Source organism: Mustela nigripes, chromosome 17 (assembly GCF_022355385.1).
Source record: "Mustela nigripes isolate SB6536 chromosome 17, MUSNIG.SB6536, whole genome shotgun sequence".
NCBI classification, from domain to species: Eukaryota; Metazoa; Chordata; class Mammalia; order Carnivora; family Mustelidae; genus Mustela; species Mustela nigripes.
Genome location: NC_081573.1, coordinates 40,091,503 through 40,112,629, shown reverse-complemented (window position 1 = coordinate 40,112,629; position 21,127 = coordinate 40,091,503).

Sequence of the window (21,127 nt, the reverse complement as noted above, 5' to 3'; positions counted from 1 at the left end):
ACTTTGCTCCTGATTTGTTTCTTACAAACAAAACGAAAAACACAAACTGGAAGAAAGACTTCTGTACGTAGGGGCTTGTAGGTGTTTTAATCTGTTGCAAGGTCTACTTACAGGAGATTGGGCACGAAGGGGCTTTTGAGATCCACAGGACAAGGGGGCAGAACTTAAGATGTTGAGTTCTGGTCCATCTGTCTGTGAGATAGTTTACTGATGTGAGCACAGCCCTTCGTCTCAGGAGGAGAGAGCCCCAAGGTGCTCCAAACCAGAGACCTAAGCCTCCAGCCAGCCAGTGTTTTTCAGTGGCTCTTTATTTTGAATGGGAGGTAGCATGAGGGGATGGGAACCATTACAACTATGTGAAAGGAAGGTCTACACTCTGTTCTGGCATGTTATCTACTCAAAGTGCATCTGGAGATCATCCAGCTCCTCAGCATGGCTTACAAAGTCCTCAAAGAAGTGCCCCCTAGTATCTGTTTACCTTTATGTCTAGCCACTCCACCTGTAATTCATATCCTTCGGCACCCATCCATCTAAGTTGGTTTTGCAACTCAATGCCTTGGCACAAACGGTTCCCCCTACGCTCAGGTATTGCCTTCCTCTTTTGACAAACTCTTAATCATCCTTACAGGTTCCCCTCAGATAAGACCTCAGATAATGTATCCCCTCCTTCCGACCTTGCAGCCTTTGGTTTTTCTCTCTCGACATCTGTTGGTCTCTGTGTGAGGGTCACCTCACTTCTCTAGAATATTTTGAGAGCAGAGCAAGCCTTGGCTCAGACATCAGGCATGGAGTGGTTTCCCAACAATATCTGTGAATGCAACAGAAACAGAGGCAGACTGGGGGGGCCTGCTGCTGGGAGAATGTGCTGGGGCCAGAACGGGGAGTCCTGTGGGGAGTTTTGTTACTCTTATCATCCTTTAAGGTGCCTTAGAGAATATGGCCAAAGACAACATGGAAAAGTCTATATTATTACCATTTCTTTCTGTAATTTTTTTTTTTTTTAAGTAGGCTTCATGCTCAGCATGGAGCCTAAGGCAGGGCTTGAACTCATGACCCTGAGATCAAGACCTGAACTGAGATCAAGAGTTGGATGTTTAACTGACAGAACCACCCTGGTGTCCTTTTTGTTTGATCTTTAAAAATTGATATTGATTAAAAATAGTCATCAAGGGAAGGATATTTTAAATTAAAAGATAAATTGCTACAAGTCTCACTACCCAGAAATCAATGATTTTATCTTTTCAATGTCTGTCTGCGTGGACATACGATTTTGCATAACTATCATTACAAGTCACGCACAATCAGACATTTTGCTTTTCTCACTTTTTAAATTATTTATTTACTTTCCATTTCACCTAGTTCTTCAAAGTGTTTAAGGCAGATGCTCGTGTTCCCCTTTCTACTATATGAGTAAGTATCCCACTGCTGCATAGTCTTCACACTTGCCTTCCCAAAGAATGGGGCTATATGGGCAAATACGGGTTGGGATTCAACTATCTGCATTAAAATCCCAGCATCATCACTTTCCAGATCTGTGGCATTAGTAAAGTTACTTCACTTCTTGAAACTTCAGTTGCCTCCTCTATAAAATGGGTATGATACCAGTATTTGATAAATATTATTGTTATAAAAATTAAAAAAAAAAAACAGAATTGTGGAAGAGTTTAAGAATAATGTTCAGGACATACTAGTAGATCAGTAAATGTTAACTATCTTATCATTGCCATTAATACCAGCAGAAGAAAATGGCAACTTACAACAAAATCTCACGCTCATCTTCTGTAAAATAGGGTCAGCCCCCGGATAATGTGTTTGTTGGTTGTCATTTTTGTTTGCAAGAGGATCAGAAGAGATGGCACAGTTAAAGTGCTCCTGTTTCTTTTCTAAGATTTTAATTTATTTATTTTACAGAGAGACACACAGTGAGAGAGGGAACACAAGCAGGGGGAGTGGGAGAGGGAGAGGCAGGCTTCCCACTGAGCAGGGAGCCTGATGTGGGGCTCGATCCCAGGACCCGGGGAACAGGACCTGAGCCAAAGACAGACTCTTAACGACTGAACCACCCAGGCACCCCATTACCCATTTTCTGAAAATAATTATGGAACAAACGTCTGGTCCTTCAATTAGAGGGCAGTGTGTGTGTGAAATCAGAGAGAAAGTCACACACATTTAAAACCACTGCAGGACACTGCCTAAATAGGTATCTGATGATGAGGGCAATGGAGTGGTCACAGCATCAAGCCAGAGAGTATTACTGGTTTAGCAGAATAGGAATAGCCTTCCATTGGTGGGTCACGGCTCTATCTGGGCTTTGTTTTCCTCATCTGTACATCAGGATGGTGGGCCAGGTGATCCGTAGAGATAATCCCAGCTCTAAGACTTCTTCGTTTTCCCCCAAATCTTCCCTTTGCACATGGATGGATTTTCAATGAAGATTTTTTTTTTTGAGTTGTCCCTCCTATCTTTTACATTCCAGCGAATATACATTATTAAAGGGGACAAAAGTCATGTAAGTATCTGATGTTCCACTGAGTTGCCTTATTCAAGTAATGCATATTTAAATATGAAATAGTGGGTCACTTTGAGAAATCATATGTCTGCTTCCCCTAAAATATTCCACTAGTCATTATGATACCTTGAAGTTCTTCTAAGGGTGCCTACACTATCCCATTAGGAATTGGACTGGATAACCCTAGAGAACTTATTGTAACCTCAGAACACATGAAAATGCTCTGTCCATACTCTGGAAAGATATTCTACATGAGGAATTGCAACAATTAACTTTTAATTGCACTTAGTCTTCCTCATTTTTAAGCTAAAGGGGAGGTAGGTCCTCATTGCTTCTCCCATGAAGCTGAGACATAGACTTGGGAACACAGACATGGCTGGTTTGTATTTTTGCAAAAATGCAGTGTATGCAATATTCATAGATCGAATCCATACATTGGCCCCTCAGTCTGCCACTTGCGAGGATTTATGTACCAGCTACCTGCCATGTAGACAACAGTGGGCCATTATGGTGCTAAAGTTCAGCCCTTCTTAGAGCCAAAGTAAAGAAAGGCAACTGTGTTTATTTTAAATACATAATCAATCATAACTCTGTGAATAGCCACTTTTCTATTAATGCTTTCATATATCATCTAAAGCCCTCTTGATTCCACATAATTCTCTTTTGTCTGGGTCCTTGTCTTTTCACTTTACAGTTTCACACAGAGGGTAATATAGAACTGTTCCAAACAAAACTTGCCTCTATAGTCTCTCTTTAGGTTCAGTGTTAGCAAGAGAGTATTTTCTGTAAATAATGCAGATGAGAATGACTCATGAACTAATTCCAGCTACAGGGGATTTGTGGAGGAAGGGAAAGATGAAATGACTTTTGGGGAGGGAGCTCCCAGGCTTTCAGTGTTGACTCTGACCTTCAGTGTCTGTGTGACCACAAGCCAATCATTGCCTCACTGAATCACAGTTTCCTCAACCCTAAAGCAGGAACCTTGTAGAGGTTGCTCGTGAAGACCCAAGAAGTTGAGCACAGTGGTTCATGAGCATTACACCCATCTGTTGATGTTACTTCTTATTTACTTTGAGTCAAAGCTATAGAAATATTTTATTAAGAGGCTCCTTGACTGACAGACATCTAGAGATAAGCGAACAACAGGGAGAAGAGGCTAAACCTTATATCAACAACTCGAAACAATCATTTAAAGAAAAATAGGTGATTAGCTTTGGGGGAAGTCTTAGGAGTTAAAAAACAAAAACAAACTACCTTCAAATATAGAAAATGGAGATGGCTTGCTGTTTCTGCTTCTGAGAGAAGCTCAAGAATGGGTAGACAGCTATTGGAGGCATATTTTAAGATCCAATTCCTCAAACTGTCTACTCATAGAATGGGCTGCTTTGTAGGTTCTGAGCTTACTTTTGCTAAAAGTACATAGATATGAGCTGTACATTTTTGGAGGGGGTCCCAGTATGGATACAGAGAGAACTTTTTGGTGTCAAAGAGTGTGTCTAACTCTCAAAACCTAAGTTTTCCCCATGACAGATGACAATTCCTTGGCCAAAAGGTTGACTATAAATATAAAAACCTGAATAAAAATTCATGAATGTTATAATATTCATCTTATGAATATTCATATTACCTGGAGTCTTACAGAAAGGAGAGAAGGACCTGTCACTATGCACCAGCCATTGGCTACTCACATTATTTCAACCTCTTAAGCCCTAGCGTAGGATGAGTCACCTGGTAGGTAATCAGCAAATGAAGAAATGAATGAATGGGCCCCTAAAATGCCTTATTGTGCACATTTTACAAATGGGAAAAGACAGTTTATAAATAAGAGGTAGCCGTTTCAAGTGTCTTACAAAATATGCCTATAATTTTAGGATATCTTTGAGGAGGAGCTTTTACCAGCGAGATTCAGAAGTCAAATTTCATTTCATCTTAGTGGAAAGTTCTGAACTGCAAAATCAGCAGTTCAGAGAATCCTGCTGTTTATCAAAAGTTAGAATGTCAGCCATCAGCAGACAGGACAACTGCCCTAATGAAAATGTATGGTTTTTCGTTATTAGGCCAATTTGCACAATGCAATTGGAATTGAGTAAGTTGCAACAGCTACAAGATTTGTATAAAACACTAGGATAATTTTAATGTTACAATTACCATAAATCTTCAATGCTTTCTGTTTACAAATATGCCTCTGATAAAGGAAGCTTCCAGCAGGTGCAATGTTAATATCCTCATATAAGTAATTTTTTAAAAAGTCACTGAGATCAGATGCTAAACTGAGTGAAATCCATGAGCTCATTTTCAATTCCCATAACTAGGAGAAAGCTTATTGCTCTCCTGCTGGTCCTCTCTGTCATTCAGAAGAACAGGTTCTCCCTGATTGAGCTTTTAAGCTTTTACCTTCAGAAAGGCCTCTATCCTTAGGAATCTTTTCCAGTGATGATTTTAGGAATTACCCTTGAACAAACTTCAGGTTAGAACTCCCTGGAGCTGTGGCCAGATTAGAAACAGAGGCAGAGTCTGTGGAACATACCCCCCTTACCCCTGCCCCAAGTTCAGCAAATATGAGAGTGAGGGCACAAGGTCTCAGATGTCACAGGGATGCAGAAATGGGAGCCCACAGACTTACCCAGAAACCATTTTCTTTCTTCCAGGACAGTTAATTTTGCATATAGCATGGGGTCAAAAAAATGAAGAAAGCAGAAAGTAGCTGATGATGAAAATTGCCTTCCATTTTTTCTCTAGTGAAGGTGTGTGTGGCAATCTGGGCACTAGATTGGAAAGATGACAGTGAATTGAAGACAAAGTTCTTTTTTTTTTCTTTTTTGGTCATCTGTTAATTTACTGAGTTGGACAAATGTGCAGTTTCTAATTGGTATGTTGAGTGTCTTTCAAACATCAGTGGTCAAGTCAAGAGTAAGACCCCAGTGACTCCGTCTTGTTGAATTCCACTAGGCTGAATGATCCACCGCAGCTTACATTTTTCTCCTTTGGACATCCCCGAAAAAGCATTCTGGACGTTTAACTGCTGTTCTCAGTCATTGACCCAGGAATTCTTAGCAAGGAATTAAAGAGGATTAAGGTTTTTTTTGAGTGTGTATACGGGGAAGAGTATGTGGAGGCGTTGGGGGATGGAAGGAATTCATTTCTTGTATTTTCTCATTTCTGTATTTTTTTGAAAGAGCTTACAGTCTATTTGGAGATGCAGAACATACAAACAAGCCAACATGAATATACAAAAAATAGTTATCAATTGTAATTATGAATTATATGGTTTATTGAATGACTACTCATGTCATTTCTTGGTATTAAGAAAGTACTTCATATTATTTACCTAAGCACATGTGGGAAAACCCTATATAAGGAAATTGAGAGCTTGTGATAGAGTCTTACGAACAAAGGTATAGAGATGAAAGCTGATTGTGTTGTAAAGTGTTAATAAAGGTATGGCTAATCCTTGCAGGGGACTTCCTGGAGGTGGCACTCACTGAGTTGGATCTTAAAAGTTTGGACAGAGATGTGTAAGCAGAAAGTGAAAGCAAAAAGTCAATTCTGGAAAGTGGGGGTGCCACGGGCAGATACACAGTGTTAGGAAGAGTATGGAGTCTTATAAAATGAGAGAAATTTGCGATGATGGTCTCAAGTTGTATGGGACAATGATGATGGAGAGCTGGAATTCGAGTTAGCTGGTTAGCTGGTTAGAGATATCTAATAAAAGTCTTGGGAATGTGAACTTTATCATCTGGGTAATGGGAAGCTCAGAATTTCCAGAAGTAGCCAAGCACGCCATTGCCCAGAAAGAGAGACGGAATGACTCTGGCGTCCAGATTCAAGGCTGGAGTGGACTAAGAAGGCATTAGAAGCTGATATCAATGATCTTCATGATTTGGTCCTGATCAACTCTGTAGCTTTATTTCTCACCATCTCTCTCTGGAGCACAAACAAAAACGACACCAGATTTCTTTCACTGCACCACTTTTGGCCCCTGGGCCTTTGCACATTCTGGAGCATGTCTTTGTAACACTCTCTCTTCCCTCTATATCTGGCTTTTCACTCATCCTTCAGGTTCTAGCCTAAACACTAATTCCTCCAGATGGTATTATTGGATTCAACAAACTTGAGTTAGGACCCTGGCACTGGGCTCCTCCAGCTTTTGGGTTTTCATCAACAAGGATATGTGTCACCCTGTAGGTCATTCCTGGTTATTTATCTGCAGTCTACCTTTCCTTTCCCCTTATCAAGTACCCATAAATGAGCTGTGGGCTCATGAGGACAGGGGCTATGTAAGTAAATAATGGGGCCATTCTAGTTGGCTTATATTCTGAGTCACAGAGCTTGGTTAAAAAAGAAATTTCGTTTTTAAAATTTTACTTATGTATTTATTAAAATGAAAGCCATGAAAGGCCTTCTGAAGACAGAGGGTTAAAATGCATGAAAGACAGACATGGTATGATATATGGCAGCGTGGCTGCCTTTTAAAAAAATGTCACCAGCTTTCTGATCCCAAAATGGTAACAGCTGTAGGACCATACACTGCCCAATCCCTTCCTGCCCTTGTGCTTTCTTGCGTTCCTGCCATTATGATAGGATTTAGAAGGATCCTTTTCAAAGGACGGAGATCAGGGAGAGCTTTGACCGAAGGGTAAAAATAGTGTTGGAGCTGAGTGAACAGAAACCATAACCGAGGCGCTGTTAACATAAGACAGAGAAGGGAAGGTGGCAGGGGCACAGGTGCTGGAGGGAAGCGGCTGGCATTTCTATGCCTGGGGCCACCCAGAAAGTCATTAGTACAAACCTACGTCGGCTTCGTTTCAGCTGTCGTGGGTTTAAAAGTAAATGAATTGGAGAAGTGAGTGGGGGGAAATCAGAGGGGGAGACAAACCACGAGAGACTGAGCCTCTGAGAAACAAACTGAGAGTTTTGGAGGGGGCGTGGGGGTTGGGTGAGAGTGGTGGTGGGTATTATGGAGGGCACATATTACATGGAACACTGGGTGTGGTGTATAAACAATGAATTTTGGAACACTGAAAAAAAATTAAATTAAAATAAAATAAAACAAAAAAAAAACCCAATAACTGAGGCTGAAGTATGGAGCTAAGACATGGGGGCCAGGTAGCAAGTTAGGCCTGAAGATAGGGTGCAGGGAGAGGGTGCCATCCTCTGATGGGAAACACATTATTTCAGTTTGTTTTTCTGTCCCTGTCTTTCCTTGTTCATTCGTGTAACGAAAACCAAATGGCCCCAATTATTGTGTTTTCCTTTCTCACTCGACATTAGTGTATGTGTGTGTGCGCGCGCGCGCACACACACACACACACACACACACACATCCCCCTTCCCTTCTATACCTGGGTTACGGTGAGGTCAAGGTTGATCACCATCAAGCTTGATGGGGATGAAACAGGAAGTTCTCCCCATTCACATTCTATTGCAGTGATTTTTCCATTCCCAGGAAAAGCAATCAATAGCCACAGAGCCATCAGAGGAAGGCGGCAGGAGGTCCAGAGTAGCAAAGCACACAGAAGAAGTCCTGCCCAGGGCTTGATTCAGATCGACTGCTCTTGTCTTATGCCCTCTTCACACTGAATTTAAGAAGACAGGGTCACAGGGTATTACAGGACTCCCAAACAAGCAGAACACAGGTTCTTCATGTATAAGACATTGGGAACACATTGAAAAGAACTTTCCTGTTCCAAAAGAAACCCTTCCCACCTAAGAGCCTTGAAATAATTGGACACTCACCTACTCTACTTGACTTTATTTAGAGTTCAATTCTATTCACCATTCCATTCATGGTGATACATATGTATACTAAAACATTTGGTTATATATGAAGAACTCCTAAGTCAAAACTCAGTGTAGCATGAAGCATCTAATATGCTCCTGTGTGTTCCTTGGAGGACTCGTCTATCTCTCTCCTCTGAGATCACTGAGGAAGGGACAACGAAAGGACGATGTGAGCCCTCCCACAAGATAGGGGAGCTTTGTAAGTCTATGAAAATAAGTAGGTTTTGTTTGGAAAGGACGTCATTCATGCTAGCGTCTGGTGTAGATGCACAAAGCAAAAGATTTTGCCAAGAAGAGACTTGTCCTGAATGCCTGGTATTTTCTCTCACCCTAGAGACATCAAATTGTTCTTCTAGTCTAAAAGACCTGCTTCTCATCTCATGCGTGGGGAGATGGAGCTCGTGATCAAGCATCAGTCAGGGGCCAAGCTGGTGGTAAGAGAATGGGAGAGAGGGTTGTAAAATGCATGATGCTGGGCATGAGAACAAGGGATGTTCCTGTGAGAAGCGAGAAACTCTGAGGGCAGGGAGCAAACAAAGCTAAAATCATATGGTGATATCAGTATAAGCTCCGGGGGTGGTGGTGGTGGTGGTGGGAATATATGAAAAATGCCCAGTCTGGTGTTGGGTATAAATAGAGGCAAAGAGATGTGGGGTTTAAGGTTGCCAATCTTCTCGACATCAGCTTGATGTTAGCCTCAACCAGGTATTTACTGAATACATGCTTTGAACCAGGTCCACTGCTGGATGATGAGGTTATAGGAGTGAACAGAGATTTCTCACTCCCTGAATGGCATTTACATCCCAACAGTGGCGCATAGGGAGGCAGAATGAAGTTGGGACTAAGTTAGGCTCAAGCCTCTGTTTTGTTATTCACTGGCTGGGTGCCTTTAGGCAAATCACCCAATCTCTCTAAATCTGTTTTCTCATCTGTAAATTGGGAGAAAAATGTTGTGAGGCATGAACTATGCATGGAGTATGCACAGCGCCGGCGAATGCTATGCTCCCAGTACATGTTAGCTCACACATATCTTTGGGTCCCCAAGGATATGATGTCCAGGTCTGGGGCAAGTGCTTATGGTAGAGAGCTAATGGACAATTCTTGGTGGTACATTAGCATATGCTGCTTTCATTTCAGACCTTCTATTCCTCCCATGCTATAATAAAAGGAGAGTCAACTGTAGGTCACCAAGGTGTATTGGGAACCCCAAGGCATCCGAATAACCCTTCACTGCTTCCATTTCAAAACTGATAAAATTTATTTAACAATCACTTAATGGAGTCATTTTTAGCAGCTGCTATTAATTTACTGGTAACAGCCAAGTATCTCTTCTTCCTTATGGTAAATGGGTTCCCACATTTTGACACTCAGGGGGAGATGAAATCTACAGGGGATGTGTTCTAGAACCATATAAAGGAAAGCTTTTCAGTCTGTAAATAGCAGATCAATGGAAATGAATTGTCCTTGAGGAATTTTAAAAAAAACGAAAACAAGAAGATACCCATCTTTACTTGGCTGCTTGTTTTTTCCTATATTAATTATTCCATTCCTCGGGATGAAAATATTAACGGATTTGTAAACACTGAGATGCCTATGGGGTTGAAGTTATTTATTGACCTAAAGTTATTTCTTTTAGTCAATTTTTTTCTTTGCTGTCTTTCCACAGAAAAGAACATGCCACAAGCTAGTAATGTCCAGCACGGTAGCATTAGAGTAAGATGCCACAAGGCCCATGGTTGGCTTCTGGCACTGTTCTTTCTCCATGGATTCCTGTCCCTTTAGCATTTTGTTACCTTAATGACATGACAAAAGAACTGGAAAAGTGACTGCTGCTTTTGATCTAGGCAGACCTGCTCTGATTCAAGGATACCAGTAGGAGTATGGAGTCAGCATTATAAGATGTCCCATCTGACTTGGTACTGAACTTCCAACTGTACCATTTTATACACATCATAGACCTTCATCTGTATGTGTCTTTAGCATAAATGTCTGGCTTGTATTTCCAAACTGAAAGAATTAACTATTCAACTTAAATTAGACCATACCCTATATATTTAAAGAATTTTTCTACCAATTAAACTAGTAGCCATTGTTTTGGCAACCAACTATGTGTTTAGTAGATACTAAAATATGTGATATAAAAACTCTGTAGCAACCCTACAGAGGCAGGGGATGTGATGGCCACTTTCTGATGAGGAAAAGAAGGTTCATACTTTTCTCATTAAATGTCAAATCTGTAGTGAACAGATCCAAACCAGGCAAAAACCTGGAAAATCTTTAATCCAAGCCAACACAGGCGTCTCTTGTCTTTATGTTTCAAGTTTCTGCATGCAAATGACTCAGAGCCTGCAAAAGGGTCGCATCAATCTGTTCTCGTGTCTTGGGTTTCTATCTGCTCTAAGTCAACACTGTGATCATGTTGATCTGCACCGGAAGCTTAGAGCTTGAGCAAGCTGGAGTCCCCATCGCCGTGAATGATGGGACCAACCACCGAACTTGCCATTAATAAACTGAGCTGTTCACTTTTCTCTGTGGCATAGCTTGACATTTAGGCTGAGGGTTTGTAATTCCAATCAACAGCTCAGGATGCGATGCGTGTGTGTGTCTTTGACTGTCACACAATTAAAACCTAAACCAAGGGGGCTACGGATTTCATTAAAAGCCATTCGCTTTTATTTATTTAGTGTTTCAGGGACCTGGAGAGAGTACAAATCAGGAATAGGCCTCCAGGGGACAGCTTTTTACACACTGGCTGGTGATACCATTCTAACTATTAAATGGCAGACAGTCGGATTGTTAGGTTAAAAAAAAAAAAAAAGAACCAAAGAATGTGGTCATTTGAAGAAATCAGACATGTGATTATTTTTCCCTTGCTACAGAAGTACCTGAGAGATCTACTGGCCCCTTCTTTGATTAATAATGCTTGCGGGGGTTGCACACGGCTCAGCTTGGCATTGCATTTATCAAAATTTGCCAGGGCAGACAGGCATTGCCATGCTAGAAGAATGATCATAATGGGCCCTCACGCCTTGCAGGGGCTATCTGGGTTCCTTGAATGCTAGAGGTAGGCTTGCCAGGATGGACTCGTGGTCTAGGCTCTTGTTCTTTCTTCCCCAAACCATTATGGCCCTATAAACAGCTTTTAAGATAAAGGCTTCACCTTTTTTTTTTTTTTATAAGATTTTATTTTATTTATTTGACAGAGAGAGAGAGAGATCACAAGTAGGCAGAGAGAGAGAGGAGGAAGCGGGCTCCCTGCAGAGCGCCCGATGCGGGGCTCGATCCCAGGACCCTGAGATCCTGACCTGAGCTGAAAGCAGAGGCTTAACCCACTGAGCCACCCAGGCGCCCCGAAGGCTTCACCTTTTATCTTCCACATACGGTGACCCACGTGGTAGATATTCTTCAGGGGTCCAGTCTCCTGACCTTTGCTACATGGTTCCTGCCAAAGGCCCGAAGAGAAAAGGTCTTCAGAAAATTCTTCGTTTTCAAATGCTGACCCAAATTGTCTGCTGTTGACTCATCTGGAGAGTGAGTTAAAAAACAAAAAACAGAAAAACGAACAAAAAAAACCCCTAAAACCAAAAAATAAAAACACACATTCCTGAATATTATCCCAGCTCCTCTGATTCAGTGTGTAAAAAAGAAAAAAAAAATGTCCACAAGTGATTCTGATGTTTAATCGGTTTTGTAAAACTCTGATTTCTAAATGTCATGCTGACCTTGTCTCTTGACACCGAACCTTTGTCTCGATGGACCCTGAGCTAAAGGGTCATTCTCTGGAAACCTGAATGTGATATAGGTCTTTGTGGTACTTTTATTACACACCTGAAATATATCATCCTTGTCCTCACACAATTGCCACCGCTGACTTGGATGGCAGCCAATCCTCTAACTTTAATTGAAGGTTGTGCTAAAAGCTCAAAGAATGAATTTAACTTCTGCATTTGCAGTAAAATGTTGGCAGATAATATTGACCTTCATATTACCCTATGCCCCTTGCATAAATGGCCCAGAAAAGAAGTTTTACTCAGCAGTCAAGTTTCTTTCTGATTCAGTTATAGAATCTGGAGGATGTCTAATGTCCTTCTTTATTTTGGATGCCAGGGAGCTCAGAGCCTTACTTTTTCCTTAATCACAGAAACACCTGAACACTTAACAACCGTTCTTTTTTTTTTTTTCTTTTTTACTCATAATGGTTTCTTTTCCAATTCCTACTTCATCAATGTCATCTGAATAAATCATTTGAAAACTTTTGGGGGAACAAATCATGAAAATCTGAGGGTTGGAGAGTGCAGTGTGACATCCGTGGGAAGAGGAGAACAGGACTGAAGCATCCCACTCAAAGGAAATACGGACAGTTTGATGCTTGCATCCTTTCTTTTTCTCTTTTGTGCGCTGCAGTATGTTCCCTGCCTTAAATTCCTTCTTGCGCCCTTCAAGAAAATGGTTGTGCTCTTGGACAAATCCTTCCCCAGCACCCAGACCACATCATAGATCTTCTTAGATTGCGAGTATTATTCACCAGCCTGAGATACGTTTCTAATATTTTCCAGGTTCACACACATAAAACTTTAAAATTATATAGGTCTATAGATTTCTCTTATTACTTTTTATATCCAAATCCATTAATATGAAAAATTTCAAAGCCATTTTAGATTGGAAGTAATTCAGTCAGATAGGATTTGAATATGAAGTCTGATTTCAGTTGGTTTAGAAATATTGAGAGGGTCCTGCATGTGGCTGTTCTTATCTTGAGAGCCCGGCTAAGCTTGAAACCATAAAGCTTGCCTTCCATAGAACAGCCTCTCCCTGTCAATCTAAAGTGCTCACTTAAGCCAAAGTTGGACATGAGGCCAAAGTTTTCTGACCTCTTCCCAAATAACCTTGCAACACAAATCCAAAATAAACAACAACAACAACATAAAACAAAAGAAGAAGGGTAAAATAAACTTGGGAAGTAAAATGTACAGTTTTTATAAGGAAAAGCTTAGGAATTATTTTGTCACCGGCCTTAAACATGCCCAGGTCTATAGACTTAGTAATTCTACTTATAGGATTAATTCCAATAACTTATTGGAGATATTCCAAAAAGAGAAGGAAAAATAAACTATGCACAAACACTGCTTTGTAGTGATATTTATAACATCAAGGTTTTGGGAAAATATCCATATTCAGTGAAGTAGGAGTGATTACAAGCTTTAACATATGCCCACTGATTGATGTTTAAAGACAACAGTCTTATTCATTGGCACAGAGGTACATGAGCGAATCATTTTTCATTTTTTGATAGTCATTAATATTATATTAATATTCTTGGTGCAGGAAAGACATTTTCACTTAAATAATTTTCACCCAGAAGCAAAAGTGCCCATAGCTCAGAAATTTAGATTATTTAATAATATTAAATTTAAAGAAATTATTTTATTGTCTTTCAATGACTTCAATTTCACATGATCTGGAAAGGGGAATGAACATGGCCTGTGCCTTTATTTTCCAGAAGTTTCTTACATCCATTTGTGATGAGGTCATCACAAAAGATTTCAAAATACGTTTCTTAGCTATCACCTGCCTGCGAGGGAAAGCAGGGTCACGGCTACTTTCCAACGTGGCATTTTTTTCTGTGTGCACTAACCCACTGTGTCGGAAACTCAGGGTGTTCCAGGCCCTCCCTAAATAATTCCTGGGAATCTTTAAGTGAGGGATGTCTGTATCTGTGGGCTTCACCAGGCGATTTATTCAGCTCATGTAAAATCTTCCAGGGTTCTGGTTTCTGTGAAGGAGATGCTGCTGCTGTCCTATCCTGCTGCAGCCACTGGAAAAACCACCAGCGGGTGGTGCTAAGGGTGCTGGTCCTAGTCTTGACCCACCTGTGCCCATGTCTGTTGAAGCCATGTGTTCTGAATCCACTCAAAGCCTCCTGGGTCTTTGGGAAGCCAGTGCTTTAGACGTAAGTGAAATATTTTCTTAGAAGAATCATATATATATATATACACAGAAAGGTGCATGAATCATACCTTTAGAGCTCAAAGAAGTTTTGCAAAATGAAAACACCTGTGTAACCACCACTTGCATCAGGAATTAGAACCTTCCAGTGACGTTTTCTGTATGTCCTTTCAGTCACTCCCGTTACAAAGCAAGCACTATTCTCATATGGAAACCCATCAACTGGTTAGGCTTATTTTTGAACGTCGTAAAAAGGAAATCACAGAACACACGAATCATTCTCCTGTTGACGGACATTTAGATATTTTCAGTTTGGACTCATTACGAATCACATGGGTATAAACCTTCTTTCACTTGTCCTAGCTTTTAGGTTTCACTTGCAGCAAATGCTTTCTTTGAAGCCCTTCACCTCAGTAAAGTGGTTTCCAACCTCCTGCTGGCATCTACTATTGATCACAAGCCCCCAGGCCATCATGCCAAGGACAGTCATCAGAGCTTTCTAGAGCAAAGAGCTCCAGATGGAGGGAGAACATCTCACTCAGCATGTCTTTGATAAGAGTCTTGGGAAAGCACCTTCTCCCTTGGGTGGGGACATGTGCAAAGGATCAAAGAGCTTTTGGGTGACAGGCACTGAGCTTCCCCCAAATCTCCTTTCTCTTCTGCTCCCACAGCGTCCCATGGGTGGACCTCACTTTTCTCTCCTCTGGGTGGCTTCTTCTCCAGGGCTCAGAGAGGTGCTTTCCCACTAGAACAGGGATAAATACAGCTTAGATTCAAACCAGGGCTCCTGATCAGTATTGAAAGTGGGTTCTGGAGATGCAAAGGTTAAGAAAAAGTAAATTGGTCATTTATAGTTGTGGACATTTGCTGCCACATTCCTAGGTGAGGTAGGTCGGTATAGTGGACATTTGCTGCCACAATCCTAGGTGAGGTAGGTCGATACAGCAGACGAATTTTCTGCTTTTGCCTAAAGCGATGATTCCAATAAGGATGACAGTTGGAAAGTACTGAACATTCGCTCTACATATCTGTTGTGTTATTGTGCAAGTCCTTCACCAGCACCCAAGGTACATCATAGATCTTAACACACATGTATCATAAACTCCCCAGTAGCTTTATGAAGTCAATATGATTGTGTCCATTTTATGTCCCTTTTCCAGAGAAGGAGCCTGAGGCTTTAAGACTCTTTCCAACAAGGTCATTCACCTAGAAGATGGAGAGCCAATAGCTGAACTTGGGTTTTTGTGACTTCAGAGGCCACAGTCTTAACCTCCTTGCCACTTTGTTTTCTACTCAGGGATGCCTATAAATTTGTTTTTCTTTCAATAAAGAAATGTAATGATGTCCAACACCAGGCTCCACTATAATTGGATTATAAGACACAGGATTGTTTTCTATGAGAAGAGAATATAGTGAATGATGTTCGCACAAGTCTCTTGTGTTTATTTTTCATGACTGAGCGTTCCTCCTTGTCCCTGATCTCTGTGCACAGTGGATGGCAGCATGCTTATTCGTGTTAGGGTCGAAGGAGGCAGAGTCCATATTAATGGGATCAGAGCACCTTCTCCACAAAGTCACACCCACAGGCCTGGCCCACGCTGACCCCGCAGCATATAAAGTCAGGCTGCTAACAGGAAACCGGGTGATTTCTGACTTGCTTTCAAGTCTACTGTCATCTAGTGTCGGAAGGACCCTCATTACCATCTCAGAAACAGAGCTACCAGGATGCAACTCTTTCTCCCTCCTGCTGATACAGGACATAGGATGCAAGTCTTTCTTCCCTGGGATCGATGACTGCAATTTGTCTTTCTGGGGCTTCCACCATGGCTTGGGCAGGCGGCAGCCAGGCCTGGGAAGCCCTCCCGATGCTTCGAGTCAGCAGATTGCTTCTGGACTGGCCACGCTTCAGCGCCTTCCCGTTAAATACTGTATTGATTTCAGGGCCTTTTTCCTTCCGTGCAGCCCAGGACCCCAGGTTGGCTGGGCTAGGAAAATGGGGAGGAAGATGTAATGAGGAGAAGCCACTCAGCAGGGCTGCACATACAACCTGAAGCTATCTGATGCTACTGACTTATTTTATTTATTTAACAAATGTAATAAGATACAGATGCCTCCGGTAGAATAGAGGGTTCAGTGGGAGGAGAGACGTAGGGATGAATCAGTGGGTACAAGGAGTAAATTGATGGGAAACAGAAAAAGAGGGTGCATTAAGAAGGAGCAACAAGGCGTCAAAGAATGGAATTCCATGTGTCTTTGCAGGATCCCATGGCCTCCCTCCTCTTCGGAGCCTCCGTGGTCCCTTACGCAGATGACTGAAGCCGTCTCCATGCGGCCTTCCTCACATCTACCCCCTAACTAATGCTCCATGCAATTGTGAGGCATCCATTTTTTTTAAATTGTAGTAAAATACATATACTATAAAATTTACCATTTTCACCATTGTGAGTACAATTTAACGGCATTAGATCCACAATATTGTGCAACCACTATCACCACTGTCTAATTCTAGAACTTAGAGCTCCAGGTCATCACCCCGAAAGGAAACCTTGCACCTGCCGGCAGTCACTCCCCATTTCTTCTCTCCTCCATCCCCTGGCAACTACTCACATGCCGTCAGACTCCTTGCCTATCTCGGAGATTTCGCATAAATGGAGTCGTACAATACATGGCCTTTTGGGTCTGACGTTTTTCCACTTTGCATAACATGTTCACGTTTCATCCACTTTGTAACACGCAGAGGATGTGAGAACCCTCTCACACAGATGTGGGAATGGAAAATGGTGTAGCCATTGCCGCAATTCCTTAAGAACCTATTTAATTAACCTATTTAAGTCACTCTCGGGTATATGTCCAAAATAACTGAAAATTGGTATTCAAACAAAAGATTGTCTACGAATGTCCATGGTAGCGCCATTCACAATAGTCAACGACAGAAACAACCGAAGCATCAATCAACGAATGAATGGATGAAAAATGTGTTATAGACACACAACAGGCATCCTTCTTAACAAATCATTCACTTTTTTGCTTAAACCCCCCAATGGCTTTCCATTTCATTTCGTATTACATTGGAAGGCACCATCCATAGCTATAAGGTGCCAGGTCACCTAACCCGCCTTGCTTTTCCTGTGTGGTCTGATACTATTCCTCTCCTCTCTCACTACTCTCACCTTGACAGGACATTTTATGAAAGTGCGAAGTCCCTTCTTGACTCAGCCTTTTGAGGATGTTATGTCCTGAATTTTCTGGTTCCTCAGACTCATGGACACTATCACCTCTGTGATATTCCTATTCCCATGACCCGCACGTTTCTTTTTTAAAACACTTCATAGTGTGAAGCATTTGCTCATTTTATTATTATTATTATTATTATTTTAAATGACGGTCTTCCCAGGTTCTCTCTGAGCAGGAGCTCTACGTCTGCCTTTCCGTTGCAAGGCACATGGTGCTTGGAACACAGCTGGGTGGCTAGTAGATGCTCAAGAAACACCAGCTACGTGCATGAATAATTAATTTAGCTAAGCTTTTATTGGATGATGAGTGAGCAGTCGGGCAATAGCTGCTATGTGGTAGGTAGATATCTAGGAAAGGAAAAATTCAAAAGATTTGAGGCTGGTTAATTAGCTGAGGAGGCAAAGCCACCATCTGTGTTGAGAAGCTGGGAAGGCTCAAACTGTGGCACTTCTAAAGACTCAGTGTGAACTGATTTCTAGGACAGCACCGGAGGTAGAAAGGTAGACGTGGACACGGGCCCTGCCACCAGGAGAGAAATGAAGCCCCATGAGGCAGAAGAGGGGACTGGGCTTGAGCAACGGAGTCTGAGGGCAGACTTCGGCATCAAGTTCTCCGACACAACAAGCATTTATTGGGTTATTGGTTGTCGTGCTCTCCCTGCCCGCAGAGATGACGCAACACCAACACATACACAAGTCAACACCAACACACACACAAGTTGATGCACAAGCTCTTGTTTATTCCCTGGTCGATCTTTCTCCTCCCCTTGCGGGGAAGTTCCCTTGCCTTATAGAGGGCATAACAGCCAATCACAGAGGTGTTCATGTGAACAGGAGGTATCTGGGGCTCTAGGCAGTGGTGGCATGCGGTGTTCATGTGACCAGCATGAGGTCACGTGTGGCCAGGGCGGATGTTTTTCAGGCTGTCCGTGCTGCTCGGGCTATGTAGCCCGCACCATCTTAGGGGCGCGACCCCAGCAGTTGGTGTTCTTGAAACCTCTTACTATGATTTTGATCTAGGTGTGCTTACCCTTCATATCAGTATTTCCAGGGGTTCCAGAAAAGCGGACTCTTTCACCCAGTGACACGGTGCAGAAACTACGCTGGGGAGGAGAGGGGAAGCCTTCTGAAACATGCTCCTTGAGGAGTGCATGATAAACTTGGGACTAAGCATTTGTCTGTTTCCGTGGTGTGTGTGCACGTGTGTTTGTATGCAGGGCTGCTAGTGGCCTGCCCGCGGCAGCTCAGAGCGCCTGTCCTGAAATCCCTTTCGGAACTTGTGAACAGCTCAGGTTCCCAACATCACCCAGAAGGCCATCTAAGACTCTGTGGCTCATGAGGTTACGAGCCCCATGTTCCCCTTTCTCTACCAGTCCCCTGGGGTTTTTCATACACTGCAGAGTTGGTGCACCCCGACCTCCCATGCACACTAGCCTAAGGGAGACTGAAGACCACCTCTCCTTCAGCATCACCTCTAGGGGACCTATTGTCCCTGCCGTGTGAGTGTTGGGGTTCCTTCTGTGTTTTCTCTCAGCGCCTCCAGATAGTTCAACTGTACCCCCTCCTCTGTCAGCTGAGGTACGTCTGCCTGACACATTGTCTTCCTGTGTCAAGCGCTTCCTGAGGGGTTTCCTGCCTATTACTTCACACCCTCACCCTCCCTCTATGGCTAGGCACCTTGACAGAGTTTAGGATCGAAGTACACGCCTTAGGAGATATTTGAGGACTCAGGACTCAGCCAACCAACCAATCATCAGTCAATCAACAAGTGATCAATAACCAAATAAAGGAGTTTGAGTATAATGGAAGAAATGCATGTCACAGCTAATGGTGTGAGAAAACAATGACTTTGATGGGGGTGGGGGGGATTAAGAAACGGGGCAGAGGCAGTTCTTAGCGCGGGGCTGAGAAAAAGCAGCAGAGAGGGTCAAGATGGCAAAGGTGGCCACTGGGTTTGAACACGTTGTCTTGGCCCTTGAATGGCCAAGAATTTCCCTGGTCAGGAACAGAGCCAGGGAGCGGGGCTGCTCTTAAGCTCTGCCCCACACAGTCTATCACACTGGTGGAGAGCAAATCTCGGGACGCGGACACTGTGACTGCGAATCCCGGCTGTAGGTTCCTGATGAGATTTTAGCACTGTAGCGCATTGGTCCTTCTGTGAGGTGGGAGTCGTGACAACACCTGTCTCTGGAGCTGAGTGACTTACAGGGAGACGAAGCCCAGCACAACGGCTGGTGCCTCCGCTGTCACCATGATCATTCCTACTTGGAGCCGCAGCGGGAACGGGAAAGCCCGGGATTCCACCTCTGTGCTACCTGCCGCATTTTACTGTTTCAACTTCTACTTTAATATCAAGGGGATCTCTCTTACTTTTTTTTTTTTTTTTTAAACTTGCTGCCATGAGGGATTTGCAGCCCGTCATCCATTTGTATTTATGCCTAAGGCTTCCTGCTTTAATTTGGTCTTTACCTCATTTTCAAGTTCGTGTAATTATGTTTTCAGCTCCAGGTGATTTTTTTTTTTTTCTTTTTTCCCAAAGCCCCTTGTGAGCAGTGCATGAGGTGAGGCAATGAGCCTCTTGCTCCTGTTCCTGGAGCAATCGCAAAAGAACGTGAGAGCATCTCCTGCCCGTCCTGAACCAGCAGTCCCTACTCTATCTTCCTGAGACTTGGGTACAACGAGGAAAGTTCCTTTCAGCATTAATGTTTAAACCTGGTGATTTTGCATCTGAAGGAGTTCAGCTGGAGTGCTTACCCGATGGTGGCTTTGTGTGTTCTATCCTTGTCTGTGTGCAGTGGGAGCAAACCCCGCAGGACGAATCGAGATGGAACAGGCGCTGGTCAGCCCGGCAGCCCATTGAAAAGGAGAGAAGGACTCATGAAGGTCCCACCATGACTTAGTAGCCAAACCAGGTTTCACATCTCTGGGTTCATTACTGTTGCTGTGCGAAGCCTAGGGCTATCTGGTGTGGTTTGCATGGGGTACCGGGAAGAGCAAAAAGAGGCTGAAAGATGTGTGTTTGAATTACAGCTCTGCCACTTTTAGACTATCACAGGGAAGCCATTAAACTTTCTGAAACTTGATACTTTTATCCATAAAGAGAAAGTAATAGTTCCTACTTGATGAGGTTGTGGTGAAAATTAATAACTTATTGTGTCTGAGATTTAAATAAAATTATATGTGTAATACACTTAGAGTGTTGGCACATACTTACATTTATTAGGTGCTAATATTAATAATAAATATTAGTGTTAGTATTAATTATATCAGTATTATCATTATAATTGCTATTAGCACCCACAGAGGCCCCTTGAGTCTACTGTGCATTACAAATTGTGTTCTGCCGAGGTTTGAACTCTCCAGCTCTGTGACTCAATAACTAAAGGATCTTAAACAAAGTACATGACCTTCCTTTCAGATTCCTCTGCTCTCAAATGGAAACAAGAGCTCTTGCTTTGTTCTTGGAATTATAACAAGGTTCAAAGAAAATGCAGTTATTGAAAGCTCTGTACCCCTGTCCCTCAATCATTTAAGAACAAATGCTAGTTAGGTAAATGCTGATAGGCAACCCTCAGCCACAGCTGCCCAGACTTAACCTTCTGTGTTACTGGTACTGGATGAGGTTGTTTTATTGTGGTGGCAAACGGGCAAAAGCTGT